This window comes from Magnolia sinica, chromosome 5 (assembly GCF_029962835.1).
Source record: "Magnolia sinica isolate HGM2019 chromosome 5, MsV1, whole genome shotgun sequence".
Taxonomy (NCBI): domain Eukaryota; kingdom Viridiplantae; phylum Streptophyta; class Magnoliopsida; order Magnoliales; family Magnoliaceae; genus Magnolia; species Magnolia sinica.
Genome location: NC_080577.1, coordinates 10,893,634 through 10,904,743, shown reverse-complemented (window position 1 = coordinate 10,904,743; position 11,110 = coordinate 10,893,634). Strand labels below are relative to the sequence as shown.

At 37.1% G+C, this 11,110-nt stretch overlaps 2 non-coding genes across 2 annotated transcripts; both read right to left on the bottom strand.

Moving 5' to 3' along the window:
- Positions 1-8,117: 8,117 nt before the first annotated feature.
- Positions 8,118-8,189, bottom strand: TRNAP-UGG (transfer RNA proline (anticodon UGG)). Its single transcript has one exon. It is a non-coding gene; the product is annotated as a tRNA-Pro (tRNA).
- Positions 8,190-10,683: 2,494 nt separating this feature from the next.
- Positions 10,684-10,755, bottom strand: TRNAP-UGG (transfer RNA proline (anticodon UGG)). The gene has a single exon. It is a non-coding gene; the product is annotated as a tRNA-Pro (tRNA).
- Positions 10,756-11,110: the final 355 nt, after the last annotated feature.

The following is an 11,110-nucleotide window of genomic DNA, read 5'->3' as shown; positions in this document are numbered from 1 at the left end:
CTGAGCGTTGAGTTCAAATAAATGGGGTTCGCTGCGCATGGTACGGTGAGCAAGACCATTGATAATTGATTGGACAGAACCCATCAAGGACCATGTCCTTGATAATCTCCAATTGCAAGATAATGCACATCGATTATTTGGCCCTTTTCTCTGCTCAACGTGGTTTGTTAGATTTTCTATGGTGAGCCTATTTGTTGACGAAGGATTGATGGGTTAGGATTATCCCACCAAGGAAATTTCAACAGTCTAACATATCATATCTTTTATGGGTAAAAATAGACTGGCGAAAGAGAAGGGGTCAGCTCAGACATCTCAGCGATACATGAGGTCGGCCAAAGCCGATCATGACCAATGAGTTCCTCAATTGTCAAGAAAGAGAGGTCGGTCAAAACCACATCGGCCTTGTTAGCTTGACATATTATCCCCAAGTCAGCTCAACCTCGTCAGGTTCACGATGGTCTCCACCAGGTCAGTTCAACCTTGTCAGCTCGGCCTTGGCAGGTTGGCTCGGCCATAGACCTTAGCCTCAGCCATCTACCTCAACCTTTTCGGGATTCAATTACTTGATCTTATCTTCCTCAGATATTGTACGAAACGTCCGTTGAATGCATGCCTATAATTCAGAAAATATCTTCACCCATGTAATCAATTCTCACTCTATAAACCGAGGATCTATGTACGATGCGAGGTATGCAAAATCTCTCACTTTAAACTCCTTATCACTATCAAACCCAGATTCTTAACCTAACTTGAGGCATCGGAGGGTCCCTGCTTTAGCTAGAGTCTCCTTTATCTTCAACTTGGCTAGGGTAAACTGAATTTTTGCATCAGTAATATAAATGGCCCGGATCACCTAACCATGTACCTTACTTGAAGAGACCTTTCGATCGTGCAAGCTCCTACCTGTGGGCCATACTCGCACTAATGGTCGCTAATTCGTAATTTAATCCGGCGATTCCATGCGACCCGCTCTCGCATCACCGTCTCCGAATATAAATATCCATCCGTTGGTTGTATCAGTGGTTGCATATTCCGAACCTATGATGCCTGTGCTGTGTGATGATAATCTACCACAACCCTTCTTTTAATCTCTCCGCGTCTTGACTTTCTCCAACAGCGTCTTAAACACTGCAGAATCTCTCTCTCTCTCTCTCTCCCTCTCTGTTTCGTCAAACCTCTCCACTGTATGGAAGGATCTACGTGCCTTCCAACATGGACGTGCCTTGCTTGCAAAGGCATTGAAACTCGGTGAGTTATATGATACTCGGCAGCGTATGACACTCGATACACAGGTACTCAGCTATTGTATACGTGGTAAACATTTTCTCCTATTAAACGGACTAAATTGTGTGACTCACTGTCGCTGAGTTACAGCCCTAAAATCAAATTAGTTGAACAATCCTAACATCTGATTCTTCGACACTTGTTTGTTGTAGTAGCAGCATTTGATATTTTCATTTTAAACCGTCCATTAATCTACGCACCAATCTGATGGTCAGTTAATCAAATTACCGTAATTTGAACAGTTTAATTCGACTTACTTCGGTTCCATGTATGCGATTTCTAAGCGGTTTCTTAGTGCCCGAGTATCATAAATCAAACTCTGCCAGAGTATCAAAGTTTATCTCGAAGCTACCAGCTAAGCCTTATCATACTTTGAATTAGGCATTCAGGTTTCGTGAGATAGAGATTTTAATTCTTCGCTTCAGCATAACTAACTGGTAGCTTTCATTTCATCACGTGCCAAGACTAGAAAAACCTGTGCGAGATCCGGGCGTTTATCAGGTGGGCCCCACCATAAACACGCCGTGGATCAAGAATCAGGTCAGACTATTCATCGATTGAACCGCAGTATTGGAGTAAACGTGATGATTTGCAAGAAAAACTGTGACCAATATTCAATATAGACATGTGAACCGGGTACAATTTCCAGGTGCCTACGTACCATGCATCAGTATTAAATAACTACCCGACTGATAAATGTTTTCCTAATCTTGCTTGTTTCTACATTAGGATGGTATTTGATACTCCGGCCGTGTATAAACATTACACATGGCATCTATATATATATATATATATATATATATATATATATATATATTCAAATTGACCCATATTAACTCGTGGAACCCACTCAGGCTAAGTTACAATCCAAAAATCAATTTGGTTCAACAATGCTAACCTGATCTTATTAGCAGACACTTGTGGATATATATAGAATTTTTAACTAACCAATGCTTTAATGTAATAATGAGTTAATAAAGAAAGAGAACTATCTTCTTCTTGATAATAGCTCTTGAATTTACAAAAATAAAATAAAATAAGTTCTAATAATAAAGATAAAATTAGTATTATTAATGAACAATATTGATTATAACGTATCCAACAACATTATTTAAGCAAAATAAATTTAAATTTAATTTAACTCAAAATATAATACTTTTCTAAAATAGTAAAAATTATTAAAAATAATAAAAAGATGTATGATCTCATCAAAATTTGTCACAACCAAACACTTCAAACCTTAAAAACGACAGAGGTGGAATTTACTAAAAATAATAAAATTTAACTTAAAAAGATAAATTTAACTTTAAAAGGATTGAATTTTGTGAAGTGAGTTGAGGGAAGGTGTAAAGGTGTTGGTAGTTTTCCAACAATATATCATACATGTGAAAGGGATAACCTAGGAAACTTGGGGTGAGTTTGGGCTTTTTAGCTCCAGCTCAATCTTAGCCATCCATAAAGTCGTCCACCACCTGTTCTATATCATAAATATCCTTCAATCTAGTATTAAGATAATTAAATAAATGTAATTTTTGGCATAATAAATCTTATCTAGCATATGTAATTTAGATGGTTTAAGTCAAAATAATTGTACCTAAGGTATGCAATTTCCAAGTAATTACTAAGTGCCTGCATATCATCCATCACACTGTACCAGAGTACTTCAATCTTCTACCTACTTCGCACTGCACGATCACAAATATACAATAGCACGCAATGTACTGTTGTACTGCAGAAACTAGAGGGTGTGGATATTTATCTGTAGTGGTTTGCTAAGCTCGCACGTACATGGCATCCCTGCTCATCTACACGCAAGCAAAGGGCTAATATGAAACATTTTTGCAAGATCTGAGCTTTCTGCATGGTAGTCCACGCTTTCAGATCTTATGGAAAAAATAAAATAAAAAATTCAGAGTCCTTAGTTGCGCCTCGACGTCCAAAATAATTAACGGTCACAAAAGAATGGTTCCAGCGGTCCACTTGTTTTGAACACTGTATCTCAAATGAGGAGTGAAACGGTGTATTTTTTAGCCCACCCAACTGATATCTCAGATCCCACACACGTGTGCTTGTGGGTGGAAGGGCACGCGTGTGGAATTCCGGAACCTCCGGTAAAGGCGGGTGCAAATGGTTGTTGTTGCACCCCAATGGAAATACTAAGGGCACGTTTGTCACAGAAGCAAAACACCAAAACCCATGTTTGTAATATGGGTAATCGAGCCGTTAATTTACTGAAAAAATGATAAGGGCTTTGGGCCCACCTTTTAAAAAGGGTGATTTACTTACATTTTCTTAAAGAAACACAAGCTTTTGTCATTGCACTGGGTCCCATTTCTTCTAAATTATGTTGGGCGGTGAAGGTTAAGGTAAGCTTGTATGTATTTTATTTGGTCCTTTCACATCTATTATTTTTAGATATGGCCCACTTTGTGATTATCTCTTTCTTGGGCCTATCGTTGTGGAATTGTATCTTATGAGACATGCATTTGGGGCCTCTTTTTCAAAAAAATAAAAATAAATATGAACCGTGGTCTCAGCAGCTACTGAGTACATTGTCATGACTTATTCAAATCTCTGAGGTGTCATTTTCATTAGGTAATGGGGTTGGAGGAATTATTGGGTCATGACAAATCAGACCATGAATAATGTCCTCTAGCTTCTGTCTGTTCAAGTAAGCTTATCCAGACCATTGATATCATAGGACCCCTCCTGGTGGGGTTCTCACGAGTGATTTTCCTAGTGGTTTGGTTGGAATATCGTCAACCGTGTTGATTCGGCTGAGTTTTAAAACTATAATGCCTACATCATCTTGGTACATACACGTGTGTGTGCATACACACGTGTATATGTCTGTGTTGAAAATGATGGTTCTTAAATCACCGTAAATTTTTTTGTTTTCTGTTTTTTAAAGAATTCTCAATAACCTTATTATTATTATTATTATTATTATTATTTTTAATGAAGTGCAATTCTCATTCCAGCAGCGACTTTAAAACAGCCTAAATTCAGGCAGGACTACTGTCAAAAAGGTTGTAGGCTCGCCTATCATAACAACTAAGGAAACAAAATTAACCTTCTCCCAGGCTGCCCAACCCTACTTAGCTGAGCTGTTATAGAGACATGCCTCCCTTAGCGTGTGATCCGGGCATCTTCAAGTCTTACTTTCGTTACTTCTCCTAACCGTGTCCAAGGCTCTTAAAAAATAAAAAGAGAAGCGCATCTACCCTTAATATGGAATGAGGCATCCATCGTAAAGGAGGATAAATGCATCTATAATAAAGTAGATCAATACACATTCGTTATAAAGGAATATACATTTATCCATCATAAAAGCACATAGCATGCATGGGAACCTTATCATGCACATAGTTGCATTTGTACTATGCGTGGGCTAAGTGTATCCTTACCGTGCACGTAGCTGCATTTGGCTCATTTGCATCCACATCACCTATTTGGATGATCTATTAGGTCATTCGGACTTCAAAAGCAGCCTTACTATATATATATATATATATATATATATATATATATATATATATATATATATATATATATATATATATATATATATATATATATAATCGCCTGCATTTGGACTCATTTGCATCCACATCACCTTTATTTTTTTGGACTGTATGTACATTAGGCCCAGTCAGTCTTCAGAGGCAGCCTTCAAAAATTAAATTATACCAATCAAGTGTCCCAACTGTCCAATCAGTGGCTTGCAAAAATTGATGGAGAAGATCATCCATTATAGACAAGTCCTCTCAAGGATGTTTTAGACCATTTGAATGGTCATTTAAAAAAAAAAAAAATAATGAAAGAAGATGAGATTAGATCTAGTGGACAGACCAAACAGATGATGTAAATGATAACAAGTCCATATGCAACCACATGACGGTTTCTATAGACATGGTCCACTGGATCATTTCTCATATTAAATAAAGGCCATGAACCTTTATCCATAACTCAATATATTTGGAATGTACGACAAATCTTAGCTTAACATGTTTTATTTTTATTTTTATTTTTATTTTTTTTGAAGTTTCTTCTGTTTGAATTCTCCTTGCATGTCTTAAACAAGCTTTAGAGATGATAGACAATTTTCGTGGAACTGCAAACCAACCATACACACCCTTCTAGTATATATTGAGCCCAAATAATTAATCTATGAAGGTCAGGGATCTGTTGAATCACAGCAACATATACAAGAGCTACATTACACTCTTAGAAGCTTTAAACCATATTTAAGCAGCAACACTGCAGGCCTCTGAGGCAAAGTTCCTTAACGAGTTGGCTGTCATAATCTAGAAATGGATTCAATCTATTCAGAAGTACAAGTTGCAGTTCTCCCAGTTGCATCCGTACAGTAGGACAGTTCAATTTTTAATAATTTGAGCTGTCCATTCACACAGATCTGGTACGTCAATTAGTTACCCGTCCTTTTTATAGCTATCCTTCTTCCAAGTATTGCTTTGACAGTCTTTACAAAATTGATTTTTACAACCGTCAGTTATCATGAAAGACCCCAAGAAATAGCTGGTTCAAATTGTTGATTGGACCATCCAAGTATGTTGATGCAACTAGCCAATTTATAAACTACAGTGCGCTGACCGGACCATTTCTCTCTCTAATGTAAGATAGTTCCTTAATATAAGAAAGAGTAGCGGTCATTATCTAGTAGTTTATAAAATATTATCTTTCCCATGTGAGAATTGGTTATAGAAATCTGACATCAAATAGAAATTATAGATAGATTAACTAATAATATAATTTATGAGAGGATTAAAACAATAGATTGACTTAATTTGAAGTGGGGAGGCATTTCCAGAATCGAACCTTGAGACCTCCATGCATATGATAGCTCTTATACTTTCATGGGCTTAGTTTCATTAATTAATGTAATTACATAATGAAATGAGTTACAAATAGGAGAACACCACCAAGTAGTAGCCTACTCTGAGAGAGAGAGAGAGAGAGAGAGAGAGAGAGAGAGAGAGAGAGAGAGAGAGAGAGAGAGATTAATTAATGAACACCAATAAGAAATAGCCTACTCTATGAGAGATAAGAGGTTTTCATAATTGAAGAAACAAGAAGGATCCGTGTGATGCGCGGGTGCACATGTGCGTACTGCAGGACATGCATGTTGTAGGAGTGTAGCATAGCATGTATAACACCCAACACTATGGGCCCCACCGTTATAGTCGTGTACAATCCAATTCATCTATCAAATTAGGCACATTATATTCACTATACATAGATAAAAAATGCATTCCAACTTAGGTGGTCCCCACACACAAAACTATGCTCAACATCCCCTTTCTATTGTTGCATGTGGTGCATGTGCCCCGCCTGAGATGTTGATCTGTCAGTTTTTTTTCCCCCCCACTGCATAATAGAAAAGGGCTCACCTGATGGACGGAGTGCATGTCGCACAAAAAATATAGTGGGCCCCAATGATCTTGAGTGTTATATGATGCGAATGAGAAGGTTTCCTCACGGTAACCAGCAGGTACCCTTCTTTTTTTCTTTTTTTTTTTCACACACTCGTGCTGTACGTAGTGGGATTTTTCAACACCTATGGATACTCAAACCCTTGACCAGGTGTTGAAACTCCTGAGTCCTACCAGCACAGTTACCACATACAAATGCAACATGCCTTGTAGAGTTAAAAGAACAATAATAATAAATAATTAAATAAATACATTAGAAAAATAGAAAATGAGAGGAGAAAAAGGCCATTAGTATATTTATAGATTTACATAGATGACCCAAGAGAGCACCATAATATATACAATGCTCCTAATTGCATCGGGATACTTGGATGGTCCAAAGAATCGATTTAAGCTGTCCATTAGGTCCATAACACAATCTAGAAGCTATCAAGAAAAAACGGCTTATAAAATGGACAATCAAGATCCTTCAAAAAATAGGCCTAATCAACAATTTGAGCCATATTTGTGTTGGGACCCATCTTGGGTCATTTATGGTTCAAAAGAGTCACTTTCATTAGAAGATCAATCCTAACCTTCTCATCCATATGTTCTAAAATGGACGGCAATAAAATGAGTCTTGGTTGGGAAAGAGATGGCTATAAAAAAAAATAAAAAATAAAAAAATCCTATGATGTATTGAAGTTGGATGAAAATAATTAAGAGGACATTTCAAGATCAAACCACTAGACCAAATGCCCTTACATGTCACGAATTAAGCTGCATTGATTTCTAAGGTTTATGCGAAAGATTGAATTTTGTTATATCTTCTACTAATAGGAATACGAAAGTGAAAGTGATAACCAAGAAAAGATACTAATGCACCTAAAATGAGCTATAATCGGCTGGTGAGAATGATTAGTGAGTGAGGTTTTAAGTCAGCTGAACCAGTATGCCTTGTCTGATACTTACCGGTATCATCCATGAATGATACAACTATATCTGCCTGTATTGGCCCGAAACAGCCCGATGTGGGGTGATATAGGGTCGCATTGACCTGTATCAAGATTCAAGTGATGATACATGCTAAAACTGAATTTTAAACCATATGATGATTAAATAGATAAATATACCACTACTGTCGAGTACTGTACATTATTAGTGAATCTAAGGCCCTGAACTTGCTCTTCTAGACATCTTTATTGGGCATAATTTTGATGTAATCTTTTTCAACTCAAGCTTTACAAGCCCAAAGCAAAATAAAATGTGTGTGGGACAGAGAGAATGGATTCTAAATAGATCTGGACAGAGTGTGGTCTAGAATGGAAAAAACTCAAACTACAATCTGGATGAATCTCAATAAACTCAACAGTGAGTGTCTAAACGGACATATTTTATTAAGGGGCATTCCGAGAATCGGACTCGGGACCTCTTGCACCCAAAGCAAGAATCATACCACTAGACCAAATGCCCTATTGACGTTAGAAAAGTCAATTTTAATAATTTGAACAATTAGGAAACTCTAAAGGTTATTCCATTGTGTTTGGTGCACAATTGAACTGGATTGCAATAACTATTTCATGAGTAAGGGTGCAAATGGAATGGGTTGGATCGGATCAGGATCAAGAGGTGGCTAAGGACATGACCATTTAAGAATTGGGTGAGAATTTTGGACCCAAACATGACCCCTTTATTTAGTGGCCAGGGTCTGGCTATAGGAGGACCCAAACATGACTCGTTTATCATGTGAGGTGGGTATAAAAATTGCAATTAAATTTTCACACAAGTAATATTCTAAACTATTCATTTGGGGGTGGTTATCAATTGTCATGGTAAAGAATAAAATGGCCGACAATCTAAATTCAACGGATATAATTAGACGATTAGAGTAGTTTAGTTAGCAACATTGTTTTTGAAAAATGTGGTGAACTGTTAACATATCTTAATTAACTACTTTCTTTTTTCTTAGATCAGAACACATTTAAGTATGATTGAAAACAGACTTATTTAAAAACTGGATCCAAGTCGGATTGATTTTGAGAGGATACAAACCCTGCCATCCATTTAGTTCTTTAGGTTGAACTTTTGAACCCAAACCCATCTCATGGTCTATATTTTGAACTTGGATCCACTAATTATGTGGCCGTGTCCAATGATCCATCTGGTCAACCCTTTTCACTCCTAAAAGATGAATCAAATTGTAGTTGCCCTTTTCATTCCTGTCAGTATTCATAACAAGGAAGTTGTCCCCAATTTGTAGTTGCAAGTCCTTTCAAGTATTCAAGGGGTTGTTTGATTTTCTAATTGCATGTATAATTCACTTCACTATAAATAAGTAATAATTATTTACTTTCGTAATTCCATCTAGCTTCGCAAGGTGACAATGGTAGACACCCTCATTCCGTTACCTAACTCGAGGAGAAAACTTTAAAATTGTGGGCCCACCGTAATATATGTGTCTTATCCATATTGTCCATCCCTTCCACCCCTCATTTTAGGGCATGAGCCAAAAAATGAGGCAAATCCAAGGTTCAAGCGGTCCACACCATAGGAAACAGTGGGAATTGAGTGCCTACTGGTGAAAACTTGTTGGGGGAACCCTTAAGTTTTCGATCAAGTTGATATTTTCATTTTCTCTTTATCCATGGCAATGTGATCTTATGAACAAGTTGGATGACAAATAAACATCAATATAGACCCTAGGAAGGAAATAAATTTTAACGGTGGATGTCTTTACGTACCAAAGTTTCCTAAGGTGTGGCCCACTTGAGCTTTGTGTATGCCTCTTTCTTGGGCTCATGCCCTAAAATGTGTTGGTAAAATGAATGGGCGGTGCAATAAGTCACATACAGCATGGTGAGGCCCATACATTTAAATCAGTACCAACAAAGTCCTTTTTAGCCGAATTTTTGAAGCCAAAATCCTTGCGGATTTCCTTCTCTTCCAGACGGATGGAGAAAGTCAATATTAGTTAGGTACGTACCTGTAAATAAAAAATCAAACAACCCCTAATAAAAGTAAACCAATAGTCTTTTGCTATGAATCTAAGGTAGAATCAATTTTGTTGTTCCACTTTATTAAACTAATTATTGTAATGGAATTCAATAGTGCATCTAAACACAATGTAATATCCATGCATAGATAAAAAGGAAGAGATGCTACCTTAATCTAATATTTCATTTAATGAGAGAGAGAAGAAGAATCCGCATCTTGTATATATTTCATAAAATACAAGTTTGCCCATGTGAGATTTGTATATAAAAATCTGACATTAAATGAATATTAAAAGCTGAGGGAGGCATTCAGATCTGAACTTCTGGAGACATTTACTTATAATGTAGTTTATGTGAAGATTAAAAAGAAAAAGAAAAATAAAAAATAAAAAAAAGAATGAAAAAGATTGACTCATATTGAAGCAAGCGGCCATCTTGACAATCAAAATAGAGACGGCTCACACCTATAGCATGCCAATGAAATGGCGCCATGTCCGGAATAACACCTTAGTCGTTGTTAGCCGGTAACACCTAATCCCCTCCCAAATTTGTAACCATGGGGTGGTGAATAGGGAATGATATTAGAGAAGAAATTATAAATATTACAGGGAAGTTCATCACCAATCAACAAGAGTTTAGAAAAATTACTAAGCATACTTTGAGGTCTTGATTGTATAAAAATAATATTTTTATGAATAATTTGTATTATCATTAGTATTGATTATTAAGAGAATGAGTCTTTTGGTCCTCATCTTTGACTAAGATTTGTATGAGGGCATTGTAAAGATAGATTTTAGCCTATAAAACAGGTGGTTTGTGAGAGTGTACAAACATGGGCCCACATGATGGGGGCCATCCAATCAATGGTATGGATAAGCCAAACATGGACCCGAATCAATGAAAATGAAGCAAAATTGAAATTTGAATGCAGCAATGAAAATGAAACTAAAGCAAAATTAATTATTGAATTAAGAGGGGCATTCCGAGAATCGAACTCGGGACCTCTCGCACCCAAAGCGAGAATCATACCACTAGACCAAATGCCCCTACGTTCGTTTATATGAATATTAATAATTCTTAAATAATATCTTTTCGTTTTGTCTCCACCGTCCTCTGACGCCACAAGCTGAGATGAACGGAATGGATGTAACACGAACATCGTGGTGGGGCCCATAGAGCTTTGGGTTACAGGGGAGTTGTGTAACTGGGGTTAGAGGCAAGTGGCGTCCGTGAGAAGGAGAGAGGAAGGTTTCATGACTCTTTTGTATTCGTGATGGCCCCCACACATAGCTTGATTCCACCTTCATCTGCATTCCAAGTTCAGATCATGCAATCACTACCGTCGATCACCGGTTGCATCAATAAGGAGCGGGATCGGTTCCACTGCCCAACTAAAAAAAA